This window comes from Physeter macrocephalus, chromosome 4 (genome assembly GCF_002837175.3).
Source record: "Physeter macrocephalus isolate SW-GA chromosome 4, ASM283717v5, whole genome shotgun sequence".
NCBI lineage: Eukaryota > Metazoa > Chordata > Mammalia > Artiodactyla > Physeteridae > Physeter > Physeter macrocephalus.
The window spans coordinates 80,092,251-80,104,601 of record NC_041217.1 but is presented as its reverse complement, the minus strand read 5'-3'; the positions used below and the strand labels follow the sequence as shown (position 1 = coordinate 80,104,601).

The window sequence follows — 12,351 nt, the reverse complement described above, 5'->3', positions numbered from 1 at the left end:
CACCTTGCCACTCAGCCTCCCTTCATCCATCCATCCATCACCTGCGTTGAGCATCTGCTCTGGGTCAGGGCCTGGTTGGGTGCTGGGAAGGCGTGGGGAGGAGGGGTGATGGTACACAGCTCTGCGCTCATCTGGAGCTTCTGGGCACGATAGGGTACATGGCCCAGGGAACACAGGAGGCCTTTCCTCTCCCACGCTGGTCTGTGGGCCAGTCTGTGAGCCGTGGCTCTAGAGACTGTGGCTTTTGGACTTCATGGAGTCAAGGGCAGCCCTTCTCAGAACCAGCCCAGGTGGAACTGTAGAGTAGGCTGTGGTTCTCACTACTGCTATTCACCAAAGGCTCTCCACCTTCTAGGCACGTGGTAGGATTAGATTTCCAGGTCCCCTGTGGTTGGGTGGAGGCATGGAGCTAGTTCAGGGCAGAAGTGGCACAGACCCCTTCCAAGATGCATATCTCATCACCTGCATGAGACCCTCAAGGACCCTCTTTTCTCCTGAGTAGGCCCAGGGGCCATCCAGGGACCAGTAGTGGGGCAGCCCTGCTACCCTCCACACCTGATGTGTCCACATGTGTCACCATTTCTCCAGGCAGCAGGAAGGGGACAGAGGGCATGCAGCTGGTCTTTAGGGAAGTGACTTTAGGGAGTTATTTTTGTTGACATCTCTCAGCCTAAACTGTCACATGGTCACGCATCCCACAGTGGCTCCTGGGAAATGTAGTTTCTAGTACAGCAGCCTTGTGCCCTGCTGAAACTCAGCGAGGTTTATTATTCAAATGGAAAAGGCAGCATGGATGCTTGGGGCAGTTAGTGGTCTTTGACTCACTGTCCCACTGTAAACAGCGTCTGGCTCTACTCCACAGGCCCTAGCTGCCCACAGCCCACCCCCGAGCTGGCTGGACATGGGGACCGCTCCTCATCCTTCCGGTTCTGAATGACCTGGCGCAAAACACATGTCTTCCAGGCCTTCCTCTTCCTCATTTGTAAAAGAAGGGCTTTCAACCAGTGATCACTGAGGTTCCTCCCAGCCCTGACATTTGATGACTTGTGGTTTGGGGCGAGTTATTTAACCTCTCCAGATTTCCATTTCCTCATTTAGAAAATAGAGATAAAAATAGTTCTTACCTCAGAGGGTTGCCGCAAAATCATCTAGGGTTATGCCTGACATATAAGAAACAATCCATAAGCGTCTGCTATAATCAAAATACTCTGAGTTCCGCTTGTCAGCTCCTTAGAAAGAATCTGATGAACTTGCTCATGCTGAGGCCTAATACAGGGTCAGTGAGTATTTGGTACAAGTGCTGCCATTATTCTCTCTCTGTAACAGACATCACCAATCAACCAAGATATTCTCTGGATGAGCCAGGGTGCAGCCCTTCCACAGCCCCCATTCGATCCAAGGCTCCGTCCCCTCCTTTGGGAAGCCTTCCTGCTTCAACCCCACGCGTGTTCCCAAAACAGCCTACACATATCCAGTCGTGGCTTTTTTTTAGGCTGAGTTGTGATTTTTCCTTTTGCTTGTCGGTGCCCCGACTAGACTGTGAGTTCCATGAGGCAGGGACTGCAATTGGTCTCTCAAAGGTCTAGCCTGATGCCTGGAACATTGTATATGTTAAAAAATGAATCCTCGATCCTGTGGCTGGCGAGTTGGGGAGAAGATTGGGGGAAGGGCAGTGGGCCGTAGGACTGCCTCACTGACGACCATATTCCCTGCCTCTGGAAGCCCCGGCAGGAGCTGTGGGGCGGGTCTCCCCAGCCAGATCTCCCCTGCAGGGCTGGCCGGACACTTCTGAGTGAGCTGGGCCAGCCAGCACACTTGGGGCTGGGAGGAGGCCAACAAACAAGCAGGCCTCCAAGACCGCTCAGAGGAAGCTGCCCTCCCCAGGGTGCACAGGTGTCTGACTGCGCCTCAGCCTCCAGGGCACTTCCAACTTAACGACTAATGGACCTGGGGGAGCTCAGACACCTGCTTTCTGCTTTCACAGACCACTGCCCAGCATCACCTTGGTGACAGAACGGAGAATGGGCGGGGGAGGTCAGGGGCAGGAGAGGGCCAGGGAGAGGGCTAGCCATCTGCCTGGTTAGCCTGGAAGGGTGCTGACTGCAGGGCTCAGGCAGGTCGGATGGGACAGCAGCCACAGCTGTGCTGGGGGGAGCCCGCCGAGCTGCGTGGAGAGCTCATAGACAGGCAGAGGCATGGCAGCTCAGCACGCACCGGTTCCAGTCCTGGCACAGTACCGCGCGGCGCCATCTGACTTCTGGACATGGGTCCCAGCGGAAACAGTATGTGATCTGAGGGGCTGGGAAGGCCTGTGTGTAACCACGTATCTACCCTCTGGCCTGTGACAGGCCCTGAAATGCCAGAATCAGGAGGAAGCCTGGTCGCCTTACGAAGAATACCTCTTGGCCGCCCAATCTATCATTGCAGCCATTTTATAGATAAGGAACCTGAGGCTTGGGAAGGCTGACTTCCAGAGGTCACATAATTTGGAAACGAGGTCACATACCTCCAGGCATAGGGCTTGTCTCTCCGTCCCGCAGGCCTCTGCAATGAGGACTCGTTCCTCAGGCAGTCCTTGATGCCATTGTCCTGCAGCAGAACGGATCTGATGGGCAAGGGTCACCAAAGGATAACTAACAATTATTAAATATTTAACATTTTCTGTCCCTGATCTCAGGTGATCCAAACAGCACCTGGGCCAGGGGCTGGGGATCAAGATAGGAGCAAACCATGGACCCTGACCTCCAGGACTTTGGAACGGGAGGTGGACTCAGAACTGCCGTGTAGTGGTGCCTGTGGAGTGTTCAGTGATGAGCTGGTGGCTTCTCCACTGGCAGCCTTGGGTAAATAAGAATAATCATACATACATACATACGCCTGTTATACGGGGAGAAATGTGTTAAACTCCATTTGTGGGCTCTCCCTTCACCCCCACCCCTGCCATGCCTGCCACCAGCCCTCTCCGGGCTCAGCCAGTGCCGTCCATTGCTTCTGGGAGGGTTAGGATTGTTCCAACGGGAACCGTACACGGCCCCTGGAAGAGAGGTGCCAGCCATACCCCTAGGCTTGGCTCAGGGCTTCTGACCCTGCGTGACAACCCCTCAACTTCAATGACCCAAGATACCTCGGCAAATTACTCATCTTCCTGAGCCCCTATTTTCTCATTTTGTGAAATGGGGTCAGGATTCCACTTTGCCTGGAACGTCCTGTGTCCTCATCTGTACTTATTCCTCAGAACAGATTGCTAGAAGTGGGGGTCCTGGATCAAAGGGCATCAGCACTTTTAAGGCTGGTGCTGCATATTGCCAAATGGTTATCCAGAGAGATTGTGTCAGTTGAGAATTCCGCCAGCAGTAGGTGAAAGCACTTCTTTCCCTGTGTCCTCTTCAACATGGAGAGTTAGCTTTTCTAGAGTGTTTCCAGTTTGATGGGTAAAAAAGGCGTCCACTCTGTGATTAAGCATGCTGTGCTGGTTTAAGTTCAGGTTCTAGGGGCAGACTGATCGGTATAGTCCCGGCCCTGCCGCTAGGGCCATACGGCCCTGTTCACACTAGGCCACACTCCTTGGCCTCAGTTTCTTCATCTGTAGGATGGGGTTACATTGTGGAATTGTTGTGAGAATTAACTACCCTAATGTAAGCTATGTGGAGCATGGTAGGTGCTTAATAAATGTATCATCTCTACTTCTTTGGCTAGTGGTAAAGTTGAACTTTCATATTTCTTATCTTTCTTCTCTGACAGATAATGTGTTTGTTGTTTGTCCACTCTTCTATTGCAGTACAGGACTTTTTCTTACTGATCTTTTAATAAGTCTTTATCTTAAGTTAATTACATGAATAAGTTAACTACATGAACACTAGGTCCTCTAAATTTTAATTCCAGATGACCATCACCTGTGAGCTTTTAAAACTTAAATCCATCTCTGTGGGTGAGGCCTGGTTGTTAGCTTTCCCGAGGCCATTCTCCTAGGTAGCCAGGGCTGGGATATGGTGGTCTAGTTTTGTATCATCATCTGCTTGCTAATTTTGTTTTATATGTAGCTTGAGATTCAGAAGTTTAAATGTTATGTGTGCAGCCATGTTCATCTTTCTTTTCCTTTATGATTTCTTCAGTATCTTTCATGTTTAAGGGGTTCCTCTTGTTTCTCCTGGTTTGCCCTTCCCATTCAGATGGTCACGTGTGTCTTCTGTTTCTGCAGTGGCTGCACTTCTCACTTCCTGTGTGATCTTGGCAGGGTGCTGGACCCTTCTGGGCTTCTGTTTCCCCAAAATGAGGGGGGTTGGGCTAAATCAGACTTTCCCAAAGGCATCGAGATGCTTTGTGGAAAAAAGGTTTCCTGGCCAAGTAAGTTTGGAAAATGCACATTATGTCAAAAGTTCTGAGAAACAGCACAGAAAAGCAGGGTGACCCAGCAGTTTCTCTCCTGGGTATATGCCCAAGAAAATTGAAAACATGTCCACACAGAACTTGTACACAAATGTTCGTAGTGGCATTGTTCATAATAGTTAAGCAGTGAATACAATCCGATGTCCAGGAACTGATGAATGAATAACCAAAATATCCACACAATGGAATATTATTCAGTCATAAAAAGGAATGAAGTGCTGATTCATGCTCAGCATAAACAAACCTTGAAAACATTATGCCAAACGAAAGAAGCCAGTCATGAAAGGCCATGTAGGCCATTCCAGTTATACGAAATGCCCAGGTTAGGCAAATCTATAGAGACAGAAAGTAGATTAGTGGTTGCCCTGGGCAGAGGGGCCTGGGGGGAAATGGGGAATGACTGCTGATGGGCACAGGCTTTTCTTGGGGGGTGAGAAGAATGTTCTAAAGTTAGACTGTATTGATGGGGTACAACTCTGTGAATATACTAAAAACCACTGAACTGTACAGTTTAAAGGAATACGTTTTATGGCATGGGGATTGTGTTGCATAAAGCTGTTAAAAAAGAAAAGAACAGAAAGGAAAGGAAAGAAAAAGAAAAGAAGAGAAGAGAAAAGAAAAGAAAAGGAAAGAAAAGAAAGGTTAGGACTTTGGAAGAGCTGGGTGCTTCCCAACTTTGTGTCCACCTATTCCCAGGACCTGGAGCAAAATTATTTTTAAACCTTTTCAACCCTTAGTTTCCTCCTCTGAAAAGCATGGCTCAGAGCACGACTCTGCATTGTGCAGATGAAAAAGACACTTCCACGTCTGGTCCTTGCAGCGTCTCCAGGAAGAGGCGGAAGCCAGAGAAATGAAATCTGAAGCCCCGCGAGGCTGGCTTGCCTAGGTTCACATAGGCACTAAGTGTGGTGTCGGGATTTGAATTTGTTTCTCTCAGGCTGGGCACTTGGAATGATGCTGGCCCAGCTGGGCTCATGGGTTGCAGAGAGATCTGCAGCAATAATGCAGTGTGCTCTGAGACCCGAAAGGGGCTCTACAGACGGGGTGAGTGCTAGCCAGTGAGGATGGGAGAGGTGTGTCGGGGAGAGCCACACCTGTACCCACTTCTTCTGAGGCTGGAACAGCCTTGTCCCAACCTGCAGGCCCTGAGCTTTGTGTTCCTTCTTGTTGAAATGGAAGGCTAGGCCTTATCTCATGGCAGCTGGTGGGAGCTCCTAGTAATGGCAGCCCCTCCTTTGAGTGCTTACCGGGTGGCCTGCACTCTGCTGGACTCAGGGCCTCGCTGGGCTAAGGCTCGGGAGAGCCTGTGAGTTCAGTGTGGTCACCCTCTTTCACAGAGGAGCAAACCAGCCATCGTGCCACTGTTAAATAGTCCTTGAAGAGATTATTAAAGGCTATATAATATTCTGTCTTAGGCATGTACCTCCTTTCACTGTTTCTCTAGTATTTGACATTTGTTCCTATTTTATTTTAAAATGCAAACAACGCTATGACGGACAAACTTACATATAAATTTTTGTGCACCTTTCTGCTTATTTCCTTGAGGTCGATGCCTGGAAGAGGAATTACCAGGTGAAAGGGTATGAACTCATTTACTGTTCTTCGTGTGTTGCCAGGCGGCTTTCCAGAAAAGAAAGGCTGAGACATCCACATTCCCACGAGCAGCATTGGCCATGCCAGTGGGGGTAGATTAGTAACCAGCTTGGGCATCTGTTCTCTCTCGTCCATTTGGATGATCCCCTGAAAACTGACCTTATCGCACACTTGTTAAAACTTATCTTAACTAGTAACTGGAAATACTCAATTCCATGAATCTATTCTATGGGTTTATGGAAATCCCCAGGGCACCTTCCCACGGAAGCCTAATTGGTAAAGTAGATAATAAATCAAGAGGGAGTTGATTTCTTATCTCCCCCTCCTGCTGACAGTCTCCTATCAGAAACTTTGTGCTGAGATCTCAGGTGCCATCTGCTGCTTGAAAATGCCAGTCCTCGTGAGAGTCTGTCGTCTTCCAACCAGTCAATCATAACAATTCCTAATGTGTATTGAGTATTTACTCAACAAGCTGTGTGTATTAAGTAATTAATCCTGATAGCAATCCTATGAGATTGACCTTATTATTATGCCCATGTCAACAGGGGGATGAGGAAATAAAGGCACAGAAAGGTCGAGTAACATGTCTAAGGTCACACAGTGAGTAAGTAGGTGGTAGATTAGGGATCTGATTCCAGATAGTCTGACTCTACAGACCATACCCTCACCCAGCACAATGTACCACTGCTGTACTGTCTGGTGATGGGCAACCGGTACTCTTGGTCAACCAGTCTTGAATTGGCAAGAGGGTACAGAGACCTGAGACCCCATGGCTGGGGTCAGCTTCTGGTCAGCCCCTGTGAGAACAGCACTGACAGGGAGATTCAGCAATACCTGAGACGACCTAGTGAGGTGTTGGTGTCCATCAGAGGAGGCAAGGTACACAAAACAGGTGGCCAATGGTTTGTATCCATTTTCCTTTGCGTTCAGTGGAAGGGGATGTTTCCTTGTACCTCTTCCTTGGCTACCAAGAGTGACCAATACTAAGGATCGATGTAGCCACCAAGACTCTCCAGGGTCCTGCCTAGCCGTGCCCACTGCATTTTGCCCCCTTCCCAGCAGGGCTGTGAGGAGTGCGCTGTGTGGGCACGTGTATGCCAGTGTGTGTCGCTTGTGGTCACCTCCTGGTTTGCTGAAGCAGCATTGAGCCCTGGACCTAGCCTGGGGAGGAGGTGCTGTGCTGCCCTGGTGTGGCACTGAGCATGGCATGTGTTCAGAGAGGTGACAAAGCCGGGAGGGGCCTGATGGGTGCCTGGAGAGTGAAGAGATGGCTCAGTTAAGGCCTCAGCCCACCTCTTCCACGAGTTCCCACTGCACTGTCAGCTCTGTGAGAGCTGGGGCCCTGCTGCTGGTCCGCTGCCACGTCCCCCGTGGTAAGTAGTTGACAAATGTTAGATGGAGGCAGGTGCACTATGAACAGAGGCTTCAAGTTTTTGGTGTTAGGAAAATAGACATAAAGGCCAGGAAGGGAAAGGCGTACGTGGAAGAAAAGAGCCGTGAAGGGAAGTGACGTGAGATGCTGTGTGTCGGACCGGGGATGACGAAGGGTTACCTGGAGCCTGCTTGCCGGGAAGAGCTAAGAGTACGTGCCGGCTGAAGGAGGGGTGTGAGCCACGCAGGAGGGCTGTGCGAGGGTCTGGGCTGTGGTGAGAGAAGAGGCTGGAAACAGGGATGGGGGCCGTCTGGGAATCCCCCGTTGCGGGGTGCATCTCAATTGCCGGGAGGGCTTGTTAAAACACAGGCTGCCCGGCTGCACCCCCCAGGGTCTCTGATTCAGTAGGTCTGGGTTTGGGCCGACAGTCTGCACGTCTAGCCGTTCCTACTGACAGCTAGCTGCACAGCGCTGAGCTCCACCTTCCTGCTGCCTCGGGACACCCTGGCCCCGCAGGAGCATCACCGCCAGGGAGCTTCGCCCTGTCAGCACATGAGGCTGCCTCGAGCGATGGGGACGGATGAGGCAGGAGACCGCCCTGTGGTTTCCTGCCCACACGCAGTCACATCTGTTTTCCTCCAGAAGCGAGGTCCTTGCATGAGCATACAGTGGAAACGAGACGTCAAGAGCAGCACGAAGTAGGGCCCCAGCGAGCCGTTGTCCCACCACGCTGCCTCACCAGAAACAAGGTGGGCTTTTCTCACCTCTCTCCATGTTGCCTGCAGATGGCTGCGGATGCCCGCGGCGGGCTGGGTTTGGAGGAAGGCCAGGAGGCGAGGCTTCAGAACCAGAGACTCCTTCCATAAGGAGACTCCTGAGAGACGCTGGACACAGCGTACATATTCACATGCTCCGGGATGAGAAAACCAAGTCAAATGCCCATCCCTGAAAGGGAACCCGCCGGCCACTGAGATGCCAGTCTGCACCCCCCGAGCTGTGGGGGTGGGGAGCAGGCGTCCTCAGAGTGAAGACTTAGGGAATCAGAGGTGAGACTAGAAGAAGCAGTGCGCGTGTAGAACGGGTTCAAGACCCACCTCTGCAGCTTAGGAGTAAACAGCATCAACCAAGTTACTGAACTCTGAAACTATGAAACCCGCATCTGTACAGCCAGCACAGTGAAAGCGTTCAATTCAGTAGGTTGGGGTGGAGACAACAGGGGATGAAATGTATGTGGAGCACTCCTGGTGCCCTGATGGGTCTTGTTCGGGGCCAGGGAAGTCCCCGCATGGGAGGCTGTGCCTGGCCCAGGCCTCCTCCCGGGCGGCAGGTCTCGGGAGGGCCCGAGGCCCGGGGCGCCAGGCTGCAAACCCGGCAGCAGAGCAGCCCGACGGCAGCTGCTGCCTTTGATCTGTCAAGCTTCCCTTCAGGAGAGGGCACGGCTCACAGACTCTAACCACTCAGGCTTCCTGTGCTCCTGCGTGCGTTTCTCAAGAGCCCAACCCTGCAGGCCCCGCCTGCCCTGATCCAGCCCCGGCCTGGGATGCTGGGGGGAAGGAGAGTCAGGGATTCCTTTAGGCCAGAGTTTCTCAAACTTGAGTGTGCCTCTGAATCACCTGGGGGCTTGTTAACAGACTATGGGGCCCACTCCCATAGGTTCTGACTCAGTGGGTCTGGAGTGGGGCATGAGAGTCTGCATTTCTAACCAGTTCCAGGGTGATTCACACTTTGAGGACCACTGTGTTAGGCTCATCTCTGCCAGGCCTTCTCCCGATTCCACCCAACACGGTGCTGGGGCCTGGCACCGTTCACACCCGATGTCACCGGCGAGGGGCTCGCAGGAACCTGTGCTGGCTGGTGACTGCTGTGTGGCTCGGTGTGCAGGCCCCCAATACCTACTGTCACGGCAGAGGCTGATTTCTGTTCCTGGTCTGGCCCACAGGCCTCTGTCCTTCTGCCATTCCTCCCCAAACCAGCTCTACGTCCTTAGCCCTTGGCTCCAGAAGGGTACCCAAACCTGGACTGAGTTCAGGGACTCCTTGCCCCTGGGAGAGAAGGAACTCTTTTGTTCCTCTTCCCTTTGCCTTTTGCTTAGGACACAGCTCTGTCAGCCTTTCAGGCCTCTCCCTGGGCCCCTCCCCACGTTCACCCCAGGATGGCCTCCGTCCTCTCAGGGCCACCCTCTTGCGTCTCTGAAGCCCCAGCCCTTCCCCCACGTCCCCCTCACCACGCACATACCTCACTGTCCGTAGGCTTGATCTTGCTTGGCTCTGTGGTTGGCCAGGGCCCCTGGTCCCGAGCTTTCCTTCGGCCCCACGAAGGGGGCAGTAAGGGAAGGGCCAAAGGCTCAGGATTGTGTTGGTCCTGGTGGGAAATGCTTGCCTCCTGTGGATCCACCTGCAAAGTACGTATGAAGCAATTACTTAACAAAGGGAAAGGCAATAAGGGAGCTCAATAAATATTTTTTGAATAAGGGAACACAAATCTACTCTCCATGCTGCACACTCAAAAACGCCTCTGATGAAAAAGCACTTTGATTCTGGGAGCCCTGCAGGTGTGCGTGCAAAGCCCTTGAGTGCTGACCCAGAATGGGAAACGGGAGGCCCTAGGCAGGAAATTTCTCTGGCACAGTGATTTCCAGTGAGTCCTGTAGCAACTGGTGTGCCAGGCTAAAAACTTCTACACACCCCAAAAAGGGACCTGGGGATGATACACTTGGGAAGCACTGAGTGACAAAGTGTCAGCTGGTCCCTGTACTAGGGAGACTTCTCCGAGCCTGGATCAGGGAAGGGCTTGCTCAGGCCTTGAGGACAATATCCCAAGCTTATTGGCTCCGAGGTCCGTCTGCTGGATACCTGTCTGGGAACCTGGGGGAAGATAAATATGGGGGCCGGAATGAAGGCAGTTTTCATTTCCTAACAGAGCTCCATAGGCACCAGCATTTGTGCCCAACGAAGGACAGGGTTTCCTTTCCTTCCAGGCTCCCACCAGCAAGGCCAGAGGGAGGCACTACCCTCACCCCTGACTCCCAAAGAGGTAAGTGCTGAGGACCATGAATAACCTGATGACCTGGGGTCAGAGGTCTCCTCATATACGCATGCACACACCTGAGCTCTGGCTGTTGGCTGGCTGGCTGGCAAAATGAATGGATGGATGATTTTCAGTCTCTGCATGTTTGACAGCCCCAGTGCTGAAACAGATGTTTCCTTGGCAGTCCCCAAACCAAAAGCCCATTGACTCAACTTGCTTTGGCCAACTCAGCCCTGAGCCCTAGGGAGCATGGACAGGGAGGGTGATACTATTCCTCCAGAGGCTAAGATCTTGGCATCCTTGGCCTGGTTTAACTCTGCTCAGGCTGCTATAACAAAAATATCACAGACTGGGTGGCTTAAACAGCAAACATTTATTTCTCACGGTTCTGGAGGCAGGGAAGTCCAAGAGCAAGGTGCTGGCTGACTCTGCCTGGTGGAGCCCACTTCCTGGTTCCTAGTCAGCTGTCTTCTCGCTGTGGCCTCACATGGTACAAGCGGCGAGGGAGCTCTCCAGAGTTTCTTTCACAGGAGCACTAATTCTGTTCCTGAGCGCTATACCCTCAGGACCCAATCACCTCCCAACACCATCTCCTTGGGGGTTAGGTTTTAGCATATGAATTTGGGGGCACACAAACATTTAGTCTCTAGCACTCTACCAGCTCCATCCAGGGCAACCGTTCAGTCTGGTCATCCAGGCCTTCCAGAAGCACACAGATGATTATACAGATGGACGGACGGGGGGTCAGCACTGCCCTTTATGGGGGTCACTCAAGCCTTGATTTGCCATTTACTCCTGTGCGACCTCGGCAGCCACTTAAGCCCTCCAGCCCTCGTTGCCTCACCTCCCTGCCACCCTCAGGGGGCTGCTAGTGAGACGGAACGTGGTCATGTGTGGACACTTGTAAGGTCCGTGGAGAGTGCCACACGCCGTGCAGACGTCAGGGGCTGTGACTGTGGTCATGCAGCTGGTGAATCACAGCCACAGGGATCTGTCATCTTCAGGCTGGAAGTGAGGTCTCCTGGACTCCCTTGTGCTCCAGTCACCCTTGGCTCAGAGCCCCGCTGTGGCCACTGTCCTTTCCTTGGGCTGACCCTACTTCCACCCCAGGCCCCTACCAGACTTACTCACCTTGGCGTGGGGGAAACAGCACCTTTTCCGCCTGGAGTCCCGGGCCGTCCCTTGACTTCTGGACAAAGCAGCCCATTTTCAGCTGCTGCCACTCCACTCACCCCATCCCCTTCCTGGCTCCTCTCAACCAGTGACCTTCCTCACAGCAGCCCCCTCCTTCCTTCGCCTCTGAGGTGGCACTGACCCTGGGAACAGAAAGACCTCGGTTCTGCCACGCTCGCATTGGGCAATGACTCATCCGCTCTGTGACCCATTTTCCCTGCCTGTAAACAAGGACCCTGGCACCCTGCAGGTTGCAGTGAAGATAAAGCAATGACATGTGTGATGTGCTGGCTTAGTGCCCAAAACATGGCATTTGCTCAAGAAATGTGAGGTTTCCTCTCCTCTCCAAGTGCACCGCAGGCTCTGCTCTCAGAGTCTCTGAAGTGAGGCTCCCCCAAGCCCCCACCAGAGGCGCACACGGATAAAGCCTGCAGGGCCTCTTCTAGTCAAGCTCATTCAAGGAAGCTGAGTCTGAGTTGAGGAGGAGAGGAGTCTGAGTTGCTCATCAGCCTTTTTCTGCCGTCTTTTCTTGCCCCTGAAGACAGAGGCGGCTGACAGTGTCCAGGCTTAGGGCTGCTGGCCCACACCGCACCCGGAGCCCTCGGAGTCAGGTAGAGGGGGAGAGAGTCTGGAATCCACACGACGAGCAGCGGGCCTTGACCGGCCCCTCCTTACACATCATCTTGGGACAGGTGAACCCCAGAGACAGGGTTGTCCCAGCCCAGATCCACAGTGAAATTGGCTGGGCCCTGCCCCTCCAGCACGGGGGACGTCCACTGCCGCAGACGGCTTCAGATTCC

General features: G+C 52.7%; 1 long non-coding RNA gene across 1 annotated transcript; it reads right to left on the bottom strand.

Moving 5' to 3' along the window:
* Positions 1-2,520: 2,520 nt before the first annotated feature.
* Positions 2,521-11,110, bottom strand: LOC114486009 (uncharacterized). The gene is made up of 3 exons (XR_003679253.1): positions 10,763-11,110; positions 9,587-9,745; positions 2,521-2,589 (listed from the first exon to the last, which is right to left on the bottom strand). It is a non-coding gene; the product is annotated as an uncharacterized lncRNA (long non-coding RNA).
* Between the last annotated feature and the right edge of the window lie 1,241 nt (positions 11,111-12,351).